The sequence below is a fragment of the Pseudophryne corroboree genome, chromosome 5 (genome assembly GCF_028390025.1).
Source record: "Pseudophryne corroboree isolate aPseCor3 chromosome 5, aPseCor3.hap2, whole genome shotgun sequence".
NCBI classification, from domain to species: domain Eukaryota; kingdom Metazoa; phylum Chordata; class Amphibia; order Anura; family Myobatrachidae; genus Pseudophryne; species Pseudophryne corroboree.
Window position 1 is genome coordinate 318,428,612 of NC_086448.1, and position 22,714 is coordinate 318,451,325.

A 22,714-nucleotide genomic window follows, 5' to 3' on the forward strand; every position below is an offset into this window, starting at 1 on the left:
CCTAAGTATCACATGGCAGAAAACCACGGGACTTTGTACCGTTGAAGATGGTTGAAGTAAGATAAGGATAAGCACATGAGGGAAGGGGGCCCTACTCATGAGAGCTTGCATTCTAAAGGGGAGGGGCAGACAGACAGGAGTGACACAGATGGAGTAGACAGTGAGCATGGAACAGAGGGTTAGGATGAGATAAGGCTGGGTTTAGTGAAGAAGTGTGTTTTGAGAGCCCGTTTGAAGTTTTCTAGAGAGGTAGTGAGTCTGAGGGGGAGAGGTAGAGAATTCCATAGAAAGTGGGTGAGGGCTTTGTAAGTAAGTGTGAGAAACTTGAATTGGATTCTGAAAGGGAAGCCAGTGAAGGGATTGTAGGAGAGGGGAGGTGGACATAGTGCGTTTGATAAAGATGAGCCGGGCTGCAGCATTAAGGACAGATTGGAGTGGAGAGAGGCATTTGTCAGGTATGACAGTCAGGAGAAGATTGTAGTAGTCCAGTCTGGAAATGACCAGTGAGTAGATAAGGGTCTTAGTAGCATCCTGGGTGAGAAAGGGTCTGATCCTGGGAATATTTTTTAGATGAAATTGGCAGGTTTGTGAGAGGTGCTGAATGTGTAGGTTGGAGAGGGAGAAGTCAAGGATTACCTCAAGACAGCACACTTCGGGGCTAGAGGGGATAGTTGTGCTATCAATAGATAATGAAATAGTGGGAGGTGAGGTTGTGCGGGACTTCCAAAAAGAGAAAGCAGAGAGACAGTTGGAGATACGAGTGAGGATAGCGGGGGAGTGGTCGGGGAAGAAAGGTATATTATGTTGGAGGTCAAAAACACTAATGAGTTAACCTTAAGAGGATGTACGGAGAGAGAAAAGTAGAGGACCAAGAAAAGAGCCTTAGGGGACACTTGCAGTTAGTAGAAGTATGTGCGTGTGTGTGTGTGGGGGGGGGAAGCGGGAGTCATGAGAGGAGACAGAGAAGGAACAGTCAGTGAGGTAGGAGGACAGCCAGGAGAATGCAGTATCACGCAGACCAAAAAAGTGAAGGATTTGCCAAAGGAGGGTGTGGTCCACAGTGTCAAAAGCAGCAGAGAGGTCTCTTAGAATTGGAAGCATGGAGGTCATTGCAGACTTTTGTGAGGGTGGTTTCAATGGAGTGGATAGGACGGAAGCCAGACTGGAATGGGTCAAGCAGTGATTAGGAGGAAAGAAAGGCAGTAAGGTGGTTGTAGACAATACGCTCAAGGAGTTTGGAGGCAACAGGGAGGAGAGAGATAGAGGTAGTTGGAGAGGGTGTTTGGATCAAGGGTAGGTTTTTTAAGAATAGGGGAGATGAGTGCATGCTTGAAGACAGAAAGGGCAAAGCCTGATGAGAGGGAGAGATGGAGAAGGTGGACAAGATGGGAACAGGCAGAAGGAGAGAGGTAGCGGAGGAAACGGGAGGGATTAGGGTCAAGTGGGGAGGTGGTGGGAGGGAGGAACAGATGAGGGCCATGACTTCCTTACCAGATACATGGGCAAAAGATGTCAGAGTTGGTGAGAGGGATGGGGAGGGGTGGTAATGATTAGGAGGTGGCTGGTTGCTGATGGTCTGGTGGGATGTGATGTCCTGACATATGGGGTGGAATTCAAATAATATATCACGCCCAATCTCCTGTCTAAAATTATCCCCGTTATCATGCATATCGCGCCCATAGTAATCAGGTTTAGCCGTGTAAAGGGTTGGGTGCTTCGCTACTCCAAGGGCAGCAAGCTGAAATAATGATACCATGCCCCCGAGGGCAGAAACAGAATGGGTGTAGAAAGGGGTGAAAATAATTGAATCCCGCCCATGGAGTCAATTTTGGATGTGAAGTAAGTGGCAGTACTCATGTACTGCTCAGCAGTACATGAGCAATTTTGCAAATATCTGGTGAATTTGGTGTGCTAGGGTTGAGGTATTAATCTGCAAGGGTGAATAGTGGTCGATGAAGCAACAGAAGAGCAGAAGTAAGGGATGCATTATATAGCAAAGTGGCTTGTTCAGGGCATGAGGGAGAGAATAGGAGAGAGAAGGGAGTCGAACAAGGAGGATAGGGATTTGGTGTCAATAGCCTCAATGTTACGCTTAGTGATGGTAATCTTTTGAGATAGAGATGGAGAAGCATTAAGAGATAAGTTAAAAGAGAGCAGGTGGTGGTCAGAGAGGGGGAAAGCGAAGTTGGAGAAATCAGAAATATCACAACGGTAGGTGAAGACCAGATCAAGTGAGATTCCATTCACATGAGAGGTTGATGAGGTCCACTTGGAGAGACCAAGCGAAGATGTGTGGTTAAGCAGTTTGGAAGCAGGGGATTTTGTGAGGATATCGATAAGGATGTTGAAACACCTAGGATAATGGAGGGAATATCAGAAGAGAAGAAGTGAGGAAGCCATGAAGCAAACTTGTTGAGGAATTTAAAGCATAACTGCTTCGCTGGGTTATACCATTGGAAACAATGGCAGGCTGGGCTGGGGGGATGTTCTCTGCATTATATGGATGTCACTGATGCTCTCTGTATTATATGGTGGTCGACATAATGTTCTCTGCATTATATGGTGGTCATTGATACTCTCTCTATAGTATGGTGGTCAATGTGATACTCTGTGGTGGGCAAGGTAATGTAGTACAGGCAGTGAAACTTATTACTTAAAAGTGAAGACTGCCTAGAACACAGAATAACTTCACCAAGTACTGCCACCTTAATGTAATTGGATTTGCCCTAATCCTACAAACATTTAAGTCGATGTCTGTATTCAAACAAGCAATGGGTGACTATTATCTTCTTGGGGAGGGGAGGCTGAGCTGTGTCTTTGGTGACAGATAGCCTAGCTTCATACCTGGCACTAGGCACACCCACTCCGGTAGAGTGCTGTGGAGTGAGGTTTCTCTAGAAGTTATGGGAGCTTCTTTAAAAATTTGCTATAGGCCCTGCAAAGTTCTAGTTATGCCCCTGGCCAGGGAGGATCCTTTGTCTGGCTCCCATCCATCAGACATACAGAGCCATGTCAAGGGCCGTATTTCACTATGAAGGGGTCACTTGCTTGTGTTTGTCCCCCAGGCTGAAAGTTGCCAGCAAGCCCCTGGTCAGAAAGGTGTGAACCCAACTGTAGTACTCCAAACTGACCTGAACAAATAAACAAAAAAAACTGCACCAGTAAATTATGCTACAGCATGTTTTTATAAATGAGTGGTGTGTAGGGTGGCCAATCCCGAGATCAGGATTGGCGGGATCCCGGGATTTGGTCCTAAAATTGGCCAGGATTCAATACTGGGATTGGAGCTCCAATCCTGGGGATTTGGGGATTAGATAGCCACTTTTTCACTGCATGGCAGCGCAGAGCTTCCTCAGGAGGCTCAGACGCTGCCCAGCTCCCTCCTCCTGGCTCCCCCTGCCCCCAGCTGTGCACACTGTGAAGCGTGCCGTAAAGTCAGAGGTCACACTGCGCAGCCTGATGCCTGCGCTGCCCAGATCGCCCTTCACCGCCCACAGCAAGTGAACCTGTCCGCACTTCCAGAGGATTGTGTGTAGTTCTGTGGGCTGAGCGGGTCTGGGAAGGGGTTGGGGGCACTGAAGATTTTAATTTAAAAATCTTCAACCCAATACTGGGATTGATAATTTTTCAATCCCGATACCTGGGATTGAAAAAAAGCCCTAGGATTGGCCCCCCTAGTGATGTGTGTATAAATCTGCACCTATTTTAGCTATGGCCTTGACTATTGTCAGAACTTGTGACTATGGACCTGATTCTGAGTTGGGAATAAAGCAAGAAAGCGCAAGTAAGTATGCACTTGGGCAAGCCATGTTGCCTTGATGGTGTGTCAGATTTAAAATGTGCAGTGAGATGTAAATTTGAGGGAGGCATGTCCAAACTGAAATATAAACTGTAGTGTAAAAATACAGCTGTCCGGCATCTGTGGGCTACATGCAAAAGCAGCCAGTATTTCTCTGACATGCAAAAAAAATTAAAAGTAATAATAATAATAATAATTTGTACCCCTTGCATTGCAACATTGTTTTACAGTTACTTGCTCTTTCTTATGGGCCCTACACACATGCCGATATCACTGCACGATATGAACGATCTCGTTCATTAATGAACGAGATAACGTTCATATCGTGCAGTGTGGAGGCACCAGCGATGAACGATGCGCGGCCCCGCGCTCGTTCATCGCTGGTGCTATGTCGGCTGTGCATGCAGGCCAATATGGACGAGATCGTCCATATTTCCCTGCAAATCTACGGAGCCGGATGACGGGGGGAGTGAAGAAACTTCACTCCCCCCGTCACTGCCCCCCCCCCCCCGCGCCGCCGGGTCGCCCGTTGCCCGTATCGGCGGTCGGGCAGCTCGGCTGCACAGCACATCGCCGAGTGTGTAGGGCCTATTACTTTATTACCAACTCTAAATCAGGCCCATTGACAGCAGCCTATGGTATTGCGTGTTAATGTTTTACCAGTTTGAACTTGATTGAAATAACAGGTTTAAAAAAAAATGTAATCATGTTAAAAAATGAACTTATATCCTTGTATCCCTGTAATTGTTATAAAAATAATATAGATATACTAAGGGGGATATCTAATTAGCCCAATTTTTTTTTCTTTCACATTTTATCACCATCAATTTTTTTTTTTAGCACCAGTATCCAATTACATTGTGAGACGATGGCCCTAGTCAATGTACTGGGCTACCTGCAGGACAACAAATATATATTCTTATCTGTTGGCAATATACATTTTGAGGATAGAAGGGTGGGGTGGGCAGATAAGACGGTGGGCGTCCCCAGTTGGAGGAAGTGAAAAATATTACTCGGAGTCTCCCTCTTTGCAGTGCAAAGGCCATGCAGCCTATTCCTACAGTGCATGTCTCCACCTTTTTCTTGGTGGTTCCGCCTCCTCACAAAGCACCCCAGTTGCACCTGTATAGATGAGGAAAGTTAATCAGTATAATCTGGTAAAATATGAGGCGGTAGGAGTCAATGCAGTAACAGAGTTAAGATGAAGGGGTTATGCTTTAACTGGAGTTAATTCAGATGGATTGCTCTTTTGATTAGAGTGAGAGAGGTTAATAAATATAAATGAAATTAACTGATGATGTGGGTGCTAATTATTTATGCCAATGATTAAGGTAATAATTATAAAGGGATTTATTTTGCTGAATAGTAATTTTACAGCACAGCAGTTCACGATTTTTGATGCTGAGTCAATTAATGAGGGTATGAGTGTAAATGTATGAGTCAATATTGGCTTTATAAATTTTAACCATGAATACATACCGTAATCAAGTAAAGGTCACAGCACAACGTTGTTATAATGTAGTATAAGCTATTAGCAGTATATTGATAAACAATAGGTATATAACAGTGCATAACATATATACTGTGTGTATATACTGTATATATATATATATATATATATATATATATACACACATATTTATTTATATATATCTTCGATAGGTTGGCACTCTCTATTCTTTTGTAAACCAACTGCCTGGGGTGCAACTCCAATGCATTCAGTCAGAAATCCATGAACATAAATTTTCCAGAAAGGAACTCACCAGGGTCTTTATAGCATAACCAAATGGTATTTATTTACTCACAAAGTGGAAGCCGTTATGGCGGTCAATGTTTTGGCCAGTAATCGTAATCTTCCTCAGGACACAATCCCACAGAAGAGGCAGGTTTACCTACCCAAATGCCTAGACCCTCCTAAAATACCCCTCGAAATTAGTGTTATGGTGGCTGGAAGTGAAGCCCAATACGCTGAAAACATCAAACTATTCTCCCAAAACTCATCTACCTATTCTGTAGACCATAAGCAATTAAACAGCTACTTATTGGCTGTGTCATTGGCTCACAAAAGCAGCTCCCACAGTGCGTTCGCGGGTCCTGGACTTCCGGTCTGCATTCCACCATGACCGGAAGCCAGGGCGCGTGCGTTCCATCCCCTAGGCAAGTGTGTATCAGCGGGTGTAGACGCGAATCCCAAACTTCCGGTCTGCGTTCCACAGCGATGGGAGTTCTATTTAAGATGGGATGTTGCCCATTCAACCTATCAGATTCTACTTCTGTTATCTAGCACCTTCTAGAAGATAATACCTGGAATCTGTTTGGTTGCTATGGGCAACATCCCATCTTAAATATAACTCCCATATTAGTAAATTTATCCCAGATTGAAGTACTTGGACACTGGACACATCTACCCATATCTGTTCCACTTACAAAAGCCAAGCTGTATCGCACATCACAACCTTTTATCCTCCTTGAGATTATGGGTGGTTTCTCCCCAGAAATGTATACATCCATACATTGATGCTGTACTTTATTAGTGGTAGGGGACAGTATTGATCCATTTACAGATGTGTCCTCTTCTGTTATGGCTGCAATGTGTTTGCATCACAGCACACAGGTCACGGCATAGCAGAGCAGGTGCATATGCATGCTCCCGCTATTCATACACTATAATGGGAGATAGTGGTCATGTGCATTTATTTTAGTGATGAGCGTATTCGGTTTTACTCCGTTTTACTCGGTTCTCAAAACGGCATCTTATTGGCTCACGGATGTCACGTGTTTTGGATAGCCAATAAGATGCCGTTTTGAGAACCGAGTAAAACCGAGTAAAACCGAATCCGCTCATCACTAATTTATTTCAATGGGATATTTCAGTGGGATACACCTGTTGTAGTGGGATACACAAAGTTGTAGTGGGATACACCTGTCTGATTATAACTGATTAACAACATATTAAATCCATCTATTTACCTATTCTCAAAGCCACTGTGTTATGACTTAAGCCTAATAACAATCTGTGCATGTCAGTCTTAACAGAAGCAATTGGAACAGTCAAAATGTTCTCTTCACATCCTATTAAAAACACCATATGCACTATAGTGACTATCAGTGCGGGACAAGGGTCACATGAATTTTTAACATTACCCCACTAAAGTTACTATGGTACTGCATGGTGGTTTCAAAACCGAATTCTGTATTGCATGGTGGTCTAAAACCTGCACTATATGGTGGTCTACAAAATTAACTGTATTGTGTGGCTGTCTCAAAAAATGCACTTTACATTGTATAGTGGTCTCACAATTTAGCTATGTATTGTATGGTATTCACAAAAACGCTGTTTTGTTTGGTGTCTAAAAAATGATCTGTATTGTATGGCGGTCTCAAAAATTCTCTCTGTGTTTTGTCACAAATATGCATGGAGGTCTTATGAGGAAACATTTCATTATTTATGAGGCATATAAAAGGAGGAGGTAACATTCAGCGATCTAGGGGCACGGATATAAAATGATACCCCCAACCTAAAAACGTTCTGATGCCCCTAAGTACATTTATTGCTTTTATAAATAGTGGTGCCTAAATATTTTATCTTATAGCAATTATATTCATTATAAAAACATTGCTTTGCAAGTGTTGGGGTTCAAATTATGGAAATGCCAGGGAGTACCCAGGTGGAAAAAGATTGAGAACCACTGATCTACTGTATACAAAAACAACATTGATTCACCTACTCTATACTTCTATTGGGACGCCATCTCTCCTTTCCAACTCTTCCTGTGCAATCTGCAGTTCCCATGCCATGTAGCCATCTTGATCTGTAATCCTATGTGCCTATGGGAAAAGCTACAGTAGGTGCACTTACTCAAATCAAGTTGCTGTTAAACTGCTGGCTGACAATTTGAGCTTTGCTTTAGAAGATTCACAGAATATGTTGCATAGGGGAGTTATTTTCTCCTAGCTGTGAGATGAAGATGATGGAGCTTCAGGCAGACTAGATGGGCCAAGAGGTTCTTATCTGCCGTCAAATTCTGTGTTTCGAACTATAAATCCGACTTATATATTAAAAGGGGTGTGGATCATAGGGTCGACCACACTTAGGTCGACAGTCATTAGGTCAACCACTATTGGTCGACAGTGACTAGGTCGACAAAGTCACTAGGTTGACATGGAAAAAGGTTGACATAAGGTTTAAAAAAAAAATGTGTCATTTTCTGCGTAAAGTGCCCGGGAACCCCAATAAGTGCACCGTGTCCCCTCGCATGGCTTGCTTCGATCACCATTCTTCGGGCATTCCCAATCGTAGTCTATGTGGATCGTAAAGTATGAAAAAGTAAAAAAAATTAAAAAATTTAAAAAAACGTCATGTCAACCTTTTTCCATGTCGACCAACAATGGTCGACCTAATTACTGTCAACCTAATTGTGGTCAACCTAAAGACCGGATACCATTAAAAGGAGGAAGTTCAGTAAATAGCAGCAGAAAGCACTGGTGCTTTGCTTTTCCCTCAGTGTATTGCTCTAATGCACAGGTTCTCAAACTCGGTCCTCAGGACCCCACACAGTGCATGTTTTGTAGGTCTCCTCACAGAATTACAAGTGAAATCATTTGCTCCACCTGTGGACCTTTTAAAATGTGTCAGTGAATAATGAATACATCTGTGCACCTGCTGGGTTACCTGCAAAACATGCACTGTGTGGGGTCCTGAGGACCGAGTTTGAGAACCACTGCTCTAATGAAACAGTCCCTGAGAGCCATCAATTTGCCAAACACATGCTATTAATTACCTAGAAAACATGGTGTTTTTGCAATGGGAACAGACCAACAGTTATTTGATGCAAATTATTGCTCCTGGCCGTCAGTTCTGGTTGTGCAATAAAATAGAACTTCAAAAAGATGAGAGAGGTATTTCAATAAAATCCCCCTATGAATTCATCCAAACACTGAACATCTCAGAGGTTTACAAGACTGAGAGCTAAGTGTTCAGATGTGATTGAAACAGTTATTCTCCTCGGCAGAACAACCAATCCAGTGACTGTTTTTATGTTCTGTGCTCTGTAATAATAGCTAAGCAGTAAGCACTTCAGTAGAGCGCCTGATATTTTTGGGGTCACTTGTTAACTTTATTGCAAAATAACCTTTTTATTTTGTGCTCTCTGTAACCAGAGGTTCAAAAGTAACAAAAGTTACTGTATTATAGCAAAACAATGACAATTATCTGGTACTTGTAAAATCTTGTAATTTATATACATTATCTGTCATTATTTATTTGAATGTCTACTTAATGACAGTGTGTTTTGAAGGCTGTCGTTCTGCTTGCTAACCTAGCTATGTGATAATGGAGAATTTGCTAGTGTGTCATGGTTTTATGGCCTCTGACTGTTAGAAGTTAGGATATGTTTGTTGCTCAAGAAAATCGAAAGAGGCATAAGGAGGTATCCAATTAGGTGAGATCCGTTTTCAGCGGATCGAAAAAGACGGATATTGGAATTTTTGACCAATGGTCATTATCGCTCTATCAAATTAGGGTCCCCGATCACATGTGCTATCACGGCTCCGGCAGGCCACTGAGGCACCCGAAGCATAATCAGCTATAAGTGCTGGCATTGTGGGGAGGAGTGCGTCGCATCAAGGCCAATTGGATGGCCCCAGGCGATACAATTACCCACGGTCATTGACCATGGGTAATTGGATTCCTCCCACCGATAGACTGCCTAACATCTTGCGAGTTGAAAAACATAAATAAGCAGCAGTAGAAATTAATACGTACAATATATTTAAATAATAACAATTTGATTTCCTGGAAGATTAAGGAAATATGTTCCTCAAAATTTGCTGAGCTTCTTTCTTTGATATGATTTCTATAATTCTCAGTATCTATTCTTAGTTTGTATACCATATATTTATGTGCAGCGGGATGTAGTTAATATCCTGGCACTCAGAATTTCGACAGTAGGTTTAGGATTAGGCACTAGGAAGATGGTTAGGGTTAGGCTGCGGGAGGGGACGGTTACTGCTAGGCTGCTTGAGGGGTGGGTTAAGGTTAAAATGCGGGAGGGGTGGGTTAGACTGTCCGAGGGGTGGGATAGGATTAGGGTTAAAATACTCACCGGGATTCATTGGTATTTGAACATCGGTATGCCGCTGTTGGCATTCTGCCCGTCGGAATCCTGTGCGCCAGGATATCGATACCAACCCTGTACATAATGTCATTATATTATTATTATTATTATTATGTCCAGTGGTCATAGCATTTTGCCTACATGTCACAGTCAGTCTTAGCCGCAGCAAACATTCGGTAGCACTTAATGGCTTTCAGGGATCACAGAGGAGGCACCAGCATTCTTACAGATTGCTGAATATTGTGAGAAGGAGTAACGCTGGACAGCCAAGGTGCAAATTATCCCCATGGGCAGGAGAAAAGGAAGCAGCTAGTCACCGAGTGTTGACTTTGCTGCTGCTATTAGTTAGAAGATGCTGGATACTGCTGGTCATGATATGATGATGTTACCAGCTAAAGGGTGCCACTGATCACATTGGTTTTGTTATTAGCCAGATCGGTACTGCATAAAAAGATACTGCATTACATATTGGCCAAATACAGTATGTTTGTGATAAAAGGGGGATAGTTTACTAGCTGCTTAGCTAAACGTGTCCTTGCTATAGAGTGTGATAGAATGAAATTATGACCATGTGCACTGGTTAGGTTAGGATGGATAGGTGTAGAGTCTTATGTCTGTATGCAGTGCTTTGAACTTAACACATTAATATTCCATGTTCCAAGAGTAAATTATATCTAAAATTTTTGTTCAGATGTTGCCAAGTGTGCCATGTACTTACTGGAGTTTTCTCCAATAGGAGTGTGTAGATGACGATTCAGGTTTGCTGAAATTAGTTTTTTTTTTTTTGCACAGCCCTTGACCTCAAACTGTATGACTTAAGCAACTGTTAAAATGTAATGTCTAAGTAACCCAGCAAACCGTCATCAAATTATCACTTTCAAAACAGGGCAAGGAAGTCTTTCAGTACAGCAGCAGCCAAGATTATTAATGTCTCCATCTAACAATGTGTCTGAGCACAGCTTAGGGAACGCTCCACTTTGGCACTTTCATGTTATTTGAAAGAAGGAGGAAGGGGGGGAGCAAGACAGAGGAGAAAGTGAGAGAGAGTAATGCTCCTATATTTTCACAGTTCAAACCAGAACCTACTGCTGTAATGTGAGAGTCCTGAATCAGGCGCCAACAGGATAAGGCTGTAGACAGTGGGGCCAAAAACACTGATATTTGCCAGCACCTGCAGATAGGAGGCAAATAATTGGAACATGTAGGAAAGAAAAAAAAAAAAGTTGTCAGATGTTAGTATTTTGTAACTGTCTCTGGCAAAGGTTCCCGCAAGGAATTTAATCAGCAGAGTTGTTTAAACTCAGCTTTGAAGACAACCCAGAGCTGCTAGTAATGAACTTCATATCTGCAACTCCTGTTTACTGACGACATTCAATTTGTTAATTCTGCAGCTGGTGTTAGTGGTTAGATACAGAGGTGACAATTGTTTTCATTTATTTATTTCATTTATATTGTCGATATTACATCTTCGTAAGTCATTCCTGTAGGATCGACTTGTTAATCATGAGCTGTGGGAGAATATACAGAAATGCATTCTTAAATAGATACTGCCCTCTAATTGTAACACACGACTTAAGGGGAGAAAAGTAAACATAACTTACATATACAGTAACACTTTGTTATTATTTGATTTTACAGGATATTTTATAGAACGTTATATAGTAATAGTAAGGGAGCAGTAAAGCATGTTTAAAGTAGAGATGTGCGGGTTCGGATTTACTCGGCTCCTAACGCCAGGATTAACGTGAGTTCGGATTTATCTGGATTTTTCTTATTGGCTATACAAAACATGTGACAGTTTGATAGCCAATAAGATGCTGTTTTGAGATCCGGGTAAAAATCCAAGTAAATCCAGGTAAATCCGAACCTGCACATCTCTAGTTTAAACTGGAATTATCACAGATGCACGAATGCTACTGCTATAGGAATAACAAATAGGGGATAGTCTCATCTCCTCTGTCTCTTTACAGTAACAGTTGGGTTATTTCAGACTAAGGGGCAGATTTATTAAGTTCGGTGAAGTGATAAATTGGAAGGTGATAAAGGACCAGCCAGTCAGCTCCTAACTGTCATTTTTCAAACCCAGCCTGTAACTTGGAAGTTAGGATCTGATTGGCTGGTCCTTTATCACCTTCCACTTTATCACTTCACCGAGCTTAATAATGCTGCATTCACACCGCAAATGCCGGGTCCTACCCGGTAAGACAAACGTGTACTTACCGGGTGGGATCCGGCATTTGCGCTCCGTTGCAGGCTTCCCGACCCGGCAATATACCGGGTCGGTTGCCATGACAACGGAGGCCGCAGCAGCAGCAGGGGCGGGGGTGGAGGCGGCGTCGGGAGATGAGCTCATCTCCAGCGCCGCCTCTCCCTATCTTGTGAATGGGAACCGTGTCGCATCGACATGGCTCCCATTCACACCGCACCTGACCCGGTAATCAACCCGGGTAAAACCCTTCTTTTTTACCGGGTTGATTTACCGGGTCAGGCGACCCGCTAAATCGCCCAGTGAGCTTTCACATCGCACACTGACCCGGTTCGACACGGCAATATGCCGTGTCGGTACCGGGTTATTTGTGCGATGTGAAAGGGGTATAAATCTACCCCTCAGGGCTATATTTAAGAAGCAACAGCTTTTGTAAGCCGCCTCTTCTCAGCGGATTGAAGCTGAAAATGTAAAACACCACTCACTTTCAGGGGGAGACGTATCAATCCAATCAGCTTCTGTCATTTATCTAGCACAGTCTTTGACATGACAGTTAGGAGCTGATTGGTTGCTTTGGGCAACTTTTCCACTTTATCTCTCTCAGCATAAAGCACACCAGACTTTACACTGAATGTGAGTGGTGCTTTACATTTTCAGCTCCAACCCGCTGAAAAGCAGTGGCTTACAAAAGCAGCCGCTTCATACCTAGCCCAATGTCTCAACTGGGAGATGTACTAAGCCTTAAAAAGTGATAAAGTGGAGAGTGATAAAGTGCCTGCCAATCAGCTCCTAACTGCCATGTCACAGGCAGTGTTTGCAAAATGACAGATAGGAGCTGATTGGCTGATACTTTATCACTCTCCACTTTATCACTTTGTAAGGCTTAGTACATGCGGCCCTAATAGAGATGTCGCTAATGATCAGGCCATGATTGATTCTATAGTGTCTAAAAGGATTGGGTAATAGTTTCCTACTGGTTACTACTTACTATTGACCCCAGCTCAGTTGGGACTGTGGCCATCTACTGTAGGTGGTCATCCCATCGGACTGGATTATAAATATCCACAGTACACAAGATTTTTACATATGTCGAAAATAAAAATGATATTAGTAATGAAACATGGTGGTTGCATTAATTAAATTCAGTATATACAGTAGCTGTACACATCATGTAATAATGGCATTCTGTAATTGAGAATAGTACTCAACTTATTATACCTAAGCACAGTGATAGAGACTGACATATGGTATACAATTAACTGTCTAATTTTCTATACTTTTGAGTTTGACTAGGCAAATGTGGCCCACCAGCAATGTATCAATGAGTCTTTAACCTTGTTATTTTATCTACTCGTTCTTTATTTGCGGTGAAATAACTTGCATGCACCTCTTTCTGCTTTCTCACTCTACATTTAGATTTTGTTGAAACCAGCTGGATAATATAATGGTCTGTATATGCGCCATTTCCTGTATCCTTTTACAGTACACCAGCAGAAGCAGCAAGCAAGATCATTTTTGTCAATGGGGGTCATTCCGAGTTGTTCGCTCGTTGCCGATTTTCGCTATACTGCGATCAGTCGCTTACTGTGCATGCTCAAGGTTCGCAGAGCGCATGCGCTTAGTTATTTTACACAAAAGTTAGGTATTTTTCTCACGGCATAACTAAGCTTTTTCATCGTTCTGCTGATCGGTGAGTGATTGACAGGAAGTGGGTGTTTCTGGGCGGAAACTGACCGGTTTCTGGGAGTGTGCGGAAAAACGCAGGCGTTTCAGGGAAAGACGCGGGAGTGGCTGGAGAAACGGGGGAGTGTCTGGCTGAACGCTGGGTGTGTTTGTGACGTCAAACCAGGAACGAAACTGACTGAACTGATCGCAATGTAGGAGTAAGTCTCGAGCTGCTCAGAAACTGCTAAGAATTTTCTATTCGCAATTCTGCTATTCTTTCGTTTGCAATTCTGCTATGCTAAGATACACTCCCAGAGGGCGGCGGCTTAGCGTGTGCAATGCTGCTAAAAGCAGCTAGCGAGCGAACAACTCGGAATGAGGCCCCATGTTAGGACTTTATTTTAAGAGGGTCCTGGTTTCATTTTAAAAAATACAAACTTTCTTTACATTAATATTAAAATCTACAGATGTGCAGAAAGGTTGATTTATTTTATAAATGTAAATGGCGAACCAGGACAGATAGCTATTGAACATTTTTTGGACAGCATCTAGCCTACTAAGAGGTGATTGAAGCCTATGTTCAACCTGTGCTTTGATCTGATTGGGCTGCCGTAGAATACGGGATCCTGGTAGTACTTGATGCGGTGGTGCCATTCGCTAACACAGTATTGGTCCTACAGTAATTTGTAACCTTTGGAAGCCCTAAAGGGCCAATTTTATGATTGTGACTGGTGTTTCCATGTAACCCATGATCACCTATCTGACCATCCTACAGATGGTGTGTAGTTACAGCACCCGTAACCAGTTTACCATTAAAAATTACTTGGAGACAATATACAAACTGCATTTTTAGTGTAAATTGATATTCTTTGAATGAATATTTTTGTGGACATATTTACATTTTTATTTTGTATTGCATGTATCATAACATATTTACAGCACAATATAAATACATAAATGAGTGATACTTTCAGTAAGCAAATGGATCCAAGTCCAAATGGCTTCGGGGGGTGATTCAGAGTTGATCGTAGCTGTGCTAAATTTAGCACAGCTATGATCAGGCACACTGACATGCGGGGGGGGGACCCAGCACAGGGCTAGCCCACCCCGCATGTCAGTCCCTGCCCCTTCGCAGAAGTACAAAAGCACTGCACAGCAGCGACGCTTTTGCACTTCAGGAGTAGCTCTCGGCCAGCGCAGCTCCTGCGCGCTGGCTGGGAGCTACCCATCGCTGCCCGGGTTGCAGCGACTGCGTGTGACGTCACGCAGCCGCCGCTGCCCGCCCCCAGCATGGTCCGGCCACGCCTGCGTTGGCCGGACAGCACCCCTTAAACGGCAGCTTAACGCCGCCGTCCCACCCCCTCAATCAGGCAGAGGCGATCGTTAACTAAAGACAGCCGTCGGCTGTCTGGCATGCACCGGTGCACTGCGTCGCCGGCGCAGTTCAGGCTTGATCGCTGCTGTGCAGACACGCACAGCACTGATCAGGTCGGAATTAGCCCCTCTGTTTTAAAACTTTTCACTTACGAATGCACCAAATTGTCATAATTCAAGATGCATTTCTTGAGCAATTTTGTACAATTGATTTGATACAATCAGGGCTGTAACTACGTGTGTGCGAAGTGACACAGCGCACCTTAGCTAAGAGCACATTGTGTGCTGTGACCCCGATTGGGCGCTCTATTTGTGTTGCAGCGCTAGTGAGTTCCTTGTCCACCACTGCGCTGTACGGGACTTTCACGTAGGAGGTGGGTGGTAGGAAGCAGGGGCTGTGTCGGTGATCTGCTGGCGGCAGTGAGTACATGCGGGGGTTGGGGTGGGACTCACCACCCCTCCCCATTCTATTCCTGGCACAGAGCACTAAAATGTCTAGTTAATGCTCTGGATACAATTTTTTTTTTTTTTTTAATGTTTTGTGGATTACAGTTGCCAAATTTGTCATCATTTTCAGAGGAAAAATGGCATGTTTTGTTCAAGGTGAATATTATAAAAATGCATTAGGCTTTACTACCCAATGAGTGTAACATTAATTGTATGTATGTTTAAGTGCAGTATAGCAAGAATGATTTTTACTCTTTAGATCAATTCCAAGATACAATCCTCTCTTCTATGTTTTATCATTTGATACAGATATCTACAGGAAGTGTATGTTTTGCTACATCGCCATTTAACTAATCAGTCTGTAAGATGTGATGTATATTCAGAGCAACAAGTGAACTATCTTTAGCATTTATGAAGTTTAGGCTATCTCTGTCTTTATGCATGAAATATCCTCATGGCCTCTCAAGGGCACAACACATGCTCTCAGATTAGTAGATGTCGGCCTCTAATTTGAGATGATTGATGGTTTCACATTACGGTTTATGCACCCAAAACAGTGTAAGATCAGGATCATCAATCATGACTAATAATCACTACTGTACAGCTGCTTGCCTACTGTACATATTTACTAAAGGTTTTCATTAAAAAAAAAAAAAACTTCAAAAAACTATGGGCCTATTTCAGAGTTGATCGCAGCAGCAAATTTGTTAGCAGTCGGGCAAAACCATGTGCACTGCAGGGAAGGGGGGGCAGATATAACATGTGCAGAGAGAGTTAGATTTGGGTGGGGTGTGTTCAGACTGAAATCTAAATTGCAGTGTAAAAATAAAGCAGCCAGTATTTACCCTGCACAGAAACAATATGACCCACCCAAATCTATCTCTCTCTGCAAATGTTATATCTGCCACACCTGCAGTGCACATGGGGCCTAATTCAGACCTGATCGTAGATGTGTTAAATTTAGCACAGCTACGATCAGTCACACAGACATGCTGGGGGACGCCCAGCACAGGGCTAGTCTGCCCACGCATGTCAGGCCCTGCCCCGTCACACAAGTACAAAAGCATCGCACAGCGGCAATGCTTTTGTACCTTAGGAGTAGCTCCCCACCAAGCGCAGCTCCTGCGCGCTGGCAGGAGCTACTCGTCACTGTGAGGGTCGCAGTGGCTGCATGTGGCCCATCCCCGTGCACGGCCCTGCGTTGCCCGGACCGCACCCCTAAAATGTCAGCCAAACGCCGCTGGCCCGCCCCCTCCAGCCCAGTGACCACTTTGACTGTCAATCAGGCAGAGGTGATTTCAGGGCTGAGATGGCCATCGCCTGTCTGGCATGCTCCGGCGCACTGCAGCACCGGCGCATGTGCAGTTCAGGCCTGATCAGCAGCGATCAGGTCTGAATTAGTCCCATGGTTTTGCCCAACTGCTAACAAATGATCTGCTGCGATCAACTCTGAATTACCCCCTTATATTTGAAAAAGAGCAAACAACGGCTATGACATTTCATTGTCTGATTTCTTTTGTCCAGGTTTCCAAAATCTACAAAAGCTTCATTTTCCCATCAATTTTTGTTTGGTAAGTTATGTGAACCTATGGGGGCATATTCAATTAGCCGTAGAGCATGTGGGGATGGCCTTGAGCTTAACGCTCGGAGCTATTGATTTTTAAGCCCATTTCATTGCCATAGGCTGCAGGTTAAGTGCACAGAGCTATGGGTTAATTCGCTTGTGGCAGCCATGGTAAGGGCAAAAAGCCCTACTTAATACAAAATTCTGTTCGCACCTCAGGAGGGTGCAAGCAGAAACCCGCAGTAATTACAGACTGACAGTTTACCCAGGGCTGCAAATGAATAGCTCAAGGCAACGCAGCAAGCCTGCGATAAGCCCAGAGGCTGAATGAATATGCCTCTACAGCAGGGACTGGTGCTGTCAGGGGAGGTAGTGCCTCCCCTGTCATTAATGATTAAAATAATACAAAGAAGATACTTATGGCACATATTCGGTGTCATATGTATCCTCTTTATATTGTTCCAATCCTTAATCCTCTGTAAATGAGGCTGGGAGGCACCAATCATGGTGCCTCCCATTGTCAATGGGGAAAAGTATGGGAGCGGAGGGCGGGAATAGGCGGGGCCTAGCCATGGGCAGTAAAAGCCCATTGAAAATATATGAGAAAGCGGCACCATTAGAGGTGCCGCTTTCATACAGGGATGTGCTTTCAACCCATGAAAGCACGTCCCCGTCAGTGAGGCCACAGTGATTGGCCAGCGAATCCGTCACTGGATCCGCTGTCATCACTGTGTGGGCGTCGGTGGCAGCGGAGGTGCGGGCAGTGGGATGCGGCGGTGGTGCAGGCGGCATAATGCGGCGGTGGCACGGCTAGCGGGATGCGGCGGTGGTGCAGGCGGTGGGAGTATACCTGTATTCTGCAGAGTTTGGCAGCGGAGCGGTTCCAGTTTCAAAAATGGCGCCTCAACGTCATTTTTTAAAATCAAGATGGCCGCCGCAAGCCAATCACAGCTCACCGCGTCATTTCCCCCGCCCCCTCCGGCTGACTTATATAAGTCAGCGCGAGGCAGCGGCGTCAGTCCGACGGCGGAGGAGGAGCAGTGAAAAGCTCCTGAAGATAGAAGATGCCGAAGTCCTGGATGGGCGGCGGCTATGCAAAAGAGCTTTACAGCCGCCGCCCCCCAGGTGAAGACGCCGGAGGAAGACGTCGGAAGCCCTGGGGTGGCGTCACCCCCCCCCCCCCCAGGTGAAGACGCTGGAAGCCCTGGGGAGATGGCACCCCCCCGGGTGAAGATGCCGGAAGCCCTGGGAAGGCGGCGGCCATGCAAAAGAGCTTAAAGTCCGCCAACCCCAGGTGAAGACCCTGTCTAATAACAAAAAAAAATTGGAGACAGTGTGGTGTTTTATTTTAATATTTTCTTTACAGGTGGACTACAGGTGCCAGCGGGCCCATTATGTCTGGGCATGCTGGCACTTGTGGTTCTCCAAGTGCCAGCCTGCTGGGGCAGGCTTTCTGGGTCCTGTAGGCCATCTGTAAAGAACAATATTAACATACAATGAACCCCACACCCACCACCACCAGGGGTGCGGGGCATAACACTGGGCTATCAGCCCAGTGCTGGTTGTTGCTCGGGAGGGGGGACCCCATTTTTATTTTTTGGGGTCCCCACTTTCCGAGGAATTCCAGCCCTGGGCTGACTGGCTTGGGGGTTGATTAATGTTATGGCAGGGGGACCCCACACTGAGAGTCTCCCCTGCTATGGCATTATCCCCCCTGGCTGGTTCTGCCTGGTGCTGGTTTTAGTGATGTGTGGGGGACTACACTTTTTTTCTTTTTCTTTTTTTCCCGCTATGAGGGGGGGGGGGGGGGGGGTGTTTGGTGTTAGCTGCCACTACGGCAATTTGTATAGCATTGCTTGCATGATATTGCTCTGTGCATGCTCAGAAAAGCAGTTGCTTGCACATGCGCCTATGCAGAGTTACATGGTTCTAGTTCTTACGCTCACATGATCCAGGACAGTACTAACATAGACTGAGTACAGTTTTGCAAACGGATGAAGATCAGGACACAGACTGATATACACATAAGAAAACTATACTGCTCAAAAAAATAAAGGGAACACTAAAATAACACATCCTAGATCTGAATGAATGAAATATACTTATTAAATATTTTGTTTTTTACATAGTTGAATGTGCTGACAACAAAATCACACAAAACTTATCAATGGAAATCAAATTTATTAACCCATGGAGGTCTGGATTTGGAGTCACGCTCAAAATTAAAGTGGAAAAACACACTACGGGCTGATCCAACTTTGATGTAATGTCCTTAAGACAAGTCAAAATGAGGCTCAGTAGTGTGTGTGGCCTCCATGTGCCTATATGACCTCCCTACAATGCCTGGGCATGCTCCTGATGAGGTGGTGGATGGTCTCTTGAGGGATCTCCTCCCAGACCTGGACTAAAGCATCCGCCAACTCCTGGACAGTCTGTGGTGCAACATGGCGTTGGTGGATGGAGCGAGTCATGATGTCCCAGATGTGCTCAATTGGATTCAGGTCTGGGGAACGGGCGGGCCAGTCCATAGCATCAATGCCTTTGTCTTGCAGGAACTGCTGACACACTCCAGCCACATGAGGTCTAGCATTGTCTTACATTAGGAGGAACCCAGGGCCAACCGCACCAGCATATGGTCTCACAAGGGGTCTGAGGATCTCATCTCGGTAGAGAAATGCCACCCCACACCATTACTGACCCACTGCCAAACCGGTCATGCTGGAGGATGTTGCAGGCAGCAGAACGTTTTCCTTGGCATCTCCAGACTGTGTCACGTCTGTCACATGTGCTCAGTGAGAACCTGCTTTCATCTGTGAAGAGCACAGGACGCCAGTGGCGAATTTGCCAATCTTGGTGTTCTCTTGCAAATGCCAAACGTCCTGCACGGTGTTGGGCTGTAAGCACAACCCACACCTGTGGACGTCGGGCCCTCATACCACCCTCATGGAGTCTGTTTCTGATCGTTTGAGTAGACACATGCACATTTGTGGCTTGCTGGAGGTCATTTTGCAGGGCTCTGGCAGTGCTCCTCCTGTTCCTCCTTGCACAAAGGTGGAGGTAGCGGTCCTACTGCTGAGTTGTTGCCCTCCTACGGCCTCCTCCATGTCTTCTGATGTACTGGCCTGTCTCCTGGTAGCGCCTCCATGCTCTGGACACTACGCTGACAGACACAGCAAACCTTCTTGCCACAGCACGCATTGATGTGCCATCCTGGATCAGCTGCACTACCTGAGCCACTTGTGTGGGTTGTAGATTCCGTCTCATGCTACCACTAGAGTAAAAGCACCGCCAGCTTTCAAAGGTGACCAAACATCAGCCAGAAAGCATAGGAGCTGAGAAGTGGTCTGTGGTCACCACCTGCTGAACAACTCCTTTATTGGGGGTGTCTTGCTAATTGCCTATAATTTCCACCTGTTGTTTATTCCATTTGCACAACAGGATGTGAAATTGATTGTCAATCAGTGTTGCTTCCTAAGTGGACAGTTTGATTTCACAGAAGTGTGATTGACTTAGATTTACATTGTGTTGTTTAAGTGTTCCCTTTATTTTTTTGAGCAGTGTATATTGAAATCCTGACATTCAAATTCATCCTTTTTGCATAACATGTGGTAATGCGGGAAAATTAAAAAGATTTGGGAGAAAGTTATGCACTTTATTAATGAAGTTTACAAGTTGCATCTTGTAAGTGACCATTTGCCAATGCTATGTGCAAATTTTTCCAATTGGGATTTACTGGGTAGGTGTATGCAGTGCCGTAACTAGACATTTTAGTGCTGTGTGCAAGAAACAGCATCGGCGCCCCCCCCCTCTATATACAAATAAGGGCCAGTGCGCGCAAAAATATAGGGGCGTGGCTACATGGGGAAGAGGCGTGGCTACAGAGCTCCCTCTTACAGATTGCGGCAGGCAGAGCTCACTTTTATACATTACGGCAGGTAGAGTCCCCCCCCCTTTTTTTTTACCATTACAACAGCAGAGCCCCCTTTTTACACATTACAGCAGCAGAGTCACCCTTTTTACACATTACAGCAGCAGAGTCCCCTTTTTACACATTAAGAAGGCAGGGTCACCCTTTTTTTTTTACACATTATGGCAGGCAGATTCCCCCTTTTTGACACATTATGGCAGGCAGATTCTCCCTTTTTTTTACACATTATGGCAAGCAGTCCCCCTTTTTTACACATTATGGCAAGCAGTCCCCCCTTTTTTACACATTATGGCGGGCAGTCCCCCCTTTTTTTATACATTAGGCAGGCTGTCCTTTTATGGGGGGGAGGGGGAGAGAGAGAGAGAGAGTGTGAAAGTGTGTTATACTCACCCTCGTCTGTGACCCAGCATCCACAGTACACTGTCAATGGCAGAGGAGGCATTGACCTGGGAGCTGGCAGTTATGACAGCACTCCTGAGTCCCCTGCAGAGGCGACAGTGGCAGGATGCAGGCGCCGGCGGGACTCAGAGACCTAAGATCGCGGCTCCAGTGGCCAGCAGGAGAGAGGTGGATGCACAGGACAGGGTTGCTACATTTCCCCCAATGTATCCTGCTCCTGCCCCCTCATCACCCCTTCACCTGTCCTGACATGGTAACAGAGTCCTCTACCCTGCGTGAGGGCAATCAGGTGAAACTCCTCTCATCCCTGCCTGACATATGCTACCGTACGTGCTGCTGTCCTGCTCACCTCAGCCGGGCGTCCCCTGGCCTCAGCCTGTCCTCCGGGTGCCGCTCTCAGGTGGTCAGCAGTCTGGCTCGGTGTGATGGGCGGAGGTTGTGAGTCCGCCTCTGGATGGGTGAAATGATGTCGGCGGCAATTGGAAGAGGAGACGCTGCCGCCAGCGATTGGATGAAGAGACAGGGCAATGGAACCGTATTGGCTGAGACGCACAGGGTGGTGAGACAGTGCATCCTGCGGGACCCGCTCATTTTCACTGCCTGTAGCACCACGCGGAAAAATGCTCTATAGCGCTGACATTGCTGACAGTTGCTGCGGCTATGTGCGGGGTGGGGGTGCTGCCGATGGTGCGCCTTCAGTGCATGTGCGCTGTGGGTAAGGCACCATCGGCACACACCTAGTTACGGCCCTGGGTGTATGTAACTCATCCCTTTTCTCATCTTCACGGTGACAGTAGCTAAGAAATAGCTAATACATTATTTTATGAAATTGGACAATTTCTACTCCTTTTCTATCAGTTATAGGTCAATAAGACAATAGTAAAAAGGTCAACAGTGTCTTCTAGGTCGACCATAAAAGGTCGACATGTGAAAAAAAGGTTGAATCAATGAAAAGGTTGACACGGAAATGGTCAACACATGAAAAGGTCAACATGAGTTTTCTATGGGTTTTTTTTGTGTCAAGTTGTTGGTTTTGGCACATAATGTAAAACCCCAATTACTCTCTCATCTCATGGGCGGGTTAATGTTTCCAATCGTAGTCCATGTGGATGGTAAAGTATGAAAAAGTTGAAAAATAAAAAACTGAGTCGACTATATGTCGTGTCGGCCAATGTCACAACAACCTTTTGAACATGTCGAACTTTTGACCGTATGG

General features: G+C 45.0%; 1 long non-coding RNA gene across 2 annotated transcripts in view; it reads right to left on the reverse strand.

Annotated features, from left to right (window-relative positions):
* LOC134929016 (uncharacterized) overlaps window positions 1–21,972 on the reverse strand; it is a 46,130-nt gene extending 24,158 nt beyond the window's left edge. For both annotated transcript variants that reach the window (XR_010178208.1, XR_010178207.1), the window contains exon 1: window positions 21,848–21,972. This is a non-coding gene — a long non-coding RNA (uncharacterized LOC134929016). The remainder of the gene's footprint in view (window positions 1–21,847) is intronic.
* Window positions 21,973–22,714: the final 742 nt, after the last annotated feature.